Raw genomic sequence first — 3,000 nt, 5'->3', positions numbered from 1 at the left:
TTGACTGTTCTGAACAATGTCCCACCACTTCCTTTTAACTGCCAAGATTTCTTATTTGAAAAAAAAAAAATTGTTGTCAATCTAGTTTATTTTCTCCTCTTAGTTAAGGTCTCAATTCTTCTCTGACTATTTTCAAGAATTTTTTTCTTTTATTTTCCCCTTTGTCTTTAGTTGTCAGACATATAATAATGATGCATCTTTTTTTTTTAAGAAAATCATTTTTATAGTCCATGTGCCTTTAATTTTTTTTTTTTTTACATTTATTATGCCGTGAATTCATCGGGAATAGGTTCCAGCAGTTCGGGCTCCTTTCCATTTGTTCTTACAAACTTCTCTGGGTGGGGCAGGCTGGCGCTTCAGCTGAACCCAGGTACCTTTCTCTCTGGCTTCCTTCTTTTTCTGATCATTTTCCTTCACACGTTTCAGGAAGCGGTCTCGGCTCTTAGATGCTTAATATGCTCAGAATGCACATTAATTCTCTTGGCAAGGATCTTGCCCTTAACTTGCTTATTCGCAACAATGCCAACTGCATGCTGGGTACCATTGTAGACTCTTCCAGTTTTGCCATGATAACATTTGTGGGGCATTTCTTTTTGAACGGTATCCATTCCCTTGATGTCTACAACATCACCCTTCTTGTAGATTCACATCTATGTGGCCAAAGGAACAACTCCAGGTTTTCTGAAAGGCCTAGAGAACATATATCGGGTTCCTCTCCTCTTTCCTTTGTATTCGTCATTTTGGCAAATTATTGGAAGATGCTGTCCCGGCCGAAGCTAATAATGATGCATCTTGATGTGGATTTCTTTGGATTTATTCTGTTGGGTTTGCTCATCTTCTTAAATCTGTAGGTTTATGTCTTTCCCCAAATTGGGGGAGTTTTCAACCTTTACTTTAAGTACTTTATCAGCCTGGTCTGTTTCTCTTATTCTTCTGGGACATTTCTGATGACATAAATGTTAGAAATCACCAAGGCTCTGTTCATCTTTTATCTTTTTGCTGTAAGTCTCTGTTTTTCAGGCTGTTTTCCAGTTCACTGATTTCTTCCTCTGCCTCCTCCATTCTTCTTTGGTTGAGCCCATGTATGGAGATTTTTTACTTCAGTTTTTGTATTTTTCAGTCCTAAAATTTCAAATTCATTCTTTACCTCTTCTATTTCTTTCTTTCTTTATTTTTTTCCTCCTCCTTCTTTTTCCTCTCCCCTTCCCCCTCATCATTTTTCCTTTTTTTTTCTTTCTTTTTCTTTTTTACTTGTGTGTGTGTGTGTGTGTGTGTGTGTGTGTGTGTGTGTGTTACTGGGGATTGACCCCAGAGTGCTTTACCAAGAACTACATCCTCAGCCCTTTTAAATTTTTATTTTGAAACAGGGTCTCACTAAGTTGCCAAGTCTGGCTTTGAACTTGTGACTCTTCTGCTTCAGCCTCCTAAGTCACCTGGATTCCAGGTGTGCAGCACTATGATGACGATACCTTCAATTTCTTTGTTGAGATTTTCCCTTTTTTTTCTTTCATTTGTGTTCCTAAGTGCTCATTGGAGTTTTTCTTTTTTTAAAAGAAACCATAGCTGCTATAACATTTATGTCAGATAATTCTAACATCTCTGTCATTTCAGTGTTTGTATATATTATGTTTTTTTCCTAGGATTTTTCCATATCAAGTATATTTTCAAATTTATTGTTATAGAGGCCATATTTGTAATGTTTCTAGGAATTATAATAATAATGTTTTTTTTTCATGCCCAATGTTGGACTGAATTTGTCTCCTCCCCCCTCCTTTCCTTTTTTAATCCTGCAAGGGGTTATTATTTTTTATTAATTATTTTTTCAAAGAACCAATGTTTTGCTCTGTTTGTCCTCTTAATTATTATCATTTTTCTACTCTCCTTGGATTTAGTTTGCTGTTCTTTTCATAGCTTCTTGAGATGGATATTTAAGTCATTGTTTTTAGTTATCTTCTTTTCAAATATATTATATCTTTAGGGCCATAGTTATTGGAGAAACTTATTGGCCAAACTTATTGGAGACAAATGCTACATCAGTATGGCTTTAATTTGCATTTCTTTGATGAGTGAAGTTAAGCATCTTTTCATATGTGAAAGTGCCATTTGTATAGTTTTTGTTACCTGTTCATTAGTCTTACATGGACAGATGGATTTACGTATTAGAGAGATTATCCTCTTGTAATATGAGTAATAATTTTTTCTGGTTTCCTTATGCTATAAATTCATATTCCAGATGCTTCTCCTGCTAAACTGCTACTCCAGTGGGGATGCACTTAGCTTTGGAGCTCAGAGAGGAGATCTCACGTCAACTCAGTGTGTTTTATTGGGCTCTCATTTAACCCCATGAAAATTTCCTCACTACAGAGCCCCAAAACACAGATCCAGAGAGACACAGGCACCCATTCTCCAGCTAGTGACTGTAGGTAAATTTTGATTTACCTGCAACCATGGGGCTTTTTGATGATTAAATAGGAAGAAAGGGGAAGGGAGTAGGAAAGACAGTAGAATGAATCAGATATAACTTTCCTATGTTCATATATGAATGCACAACCAGTAAAACTCCACATCAACACAACCACAAGAATGGGATCCTGGTTAGAATACGTTATACCCCGTGTATGTATAATATGTCAAAATACACTGTAGTGTCTGTCATGTGTGTCTAAAAAGAACAACAACAACAGCACAGAGCTAGTGCCTATCTGATCACCTAGCACAGAGCCTGGGCCACAGTAAAGGCACAATGTAAGGTATTTGTTTTTGATTACTGTTCCCAGAAATGGAACAAGGGTTTCCCGAGTGGCTCTTGTATTTTGATGTTATTCCCTGCAGTGTGGAGGAGAAAATCCCGAGAGCACATTCTCCTGGCTCATCTTGACGTCTTTCCTCCTCCCTGTTGGATTGCAACCAGTTCCGATGGGTGCTCTGATGAGGGCTGGCTGCTCTGAGGCTGAGTCTTTGCCAGGCTCTTGAGGTGCACCTACCATGGCATTTCCTGTG

At 37.7% G+C, this 3,000-nt stretch overlaps 1 pseudogene; it reads right to left on the bottom strand.

Annotated features, from left to right (window-relative positions):
- Nucleotides 1-236: 236 nt before the first annotated feature.
- Nucleotides 237-2,449, bottom strand: LOC101972300 (large ribosomal subunit protein eL21 pseudogene; annotated as a pseudogene).
- Nucleotides 2,450-3,000: the final 551 nt, after the last annotated feature.

This window comes from Ictidomys tridecemlineatus, chromosome 1 (genome assembly GCF_052094955.1).
Source record: "Ictidomys tridecemlineatus isolate mIctTri1 chromosome 1, mIctTri1.hap1, whole genome shotgun sequence".
Classification (NCBI taxonomy): Eukaryota; Metazoa; Chordata; class Mammalia; order Rodentia; family Sciuridae; genus Ictidomys; species Ictidomys tridecemlineatus.
This window is presented reverse-complemented; position numbering and strand designations above follow the sequence as displayed.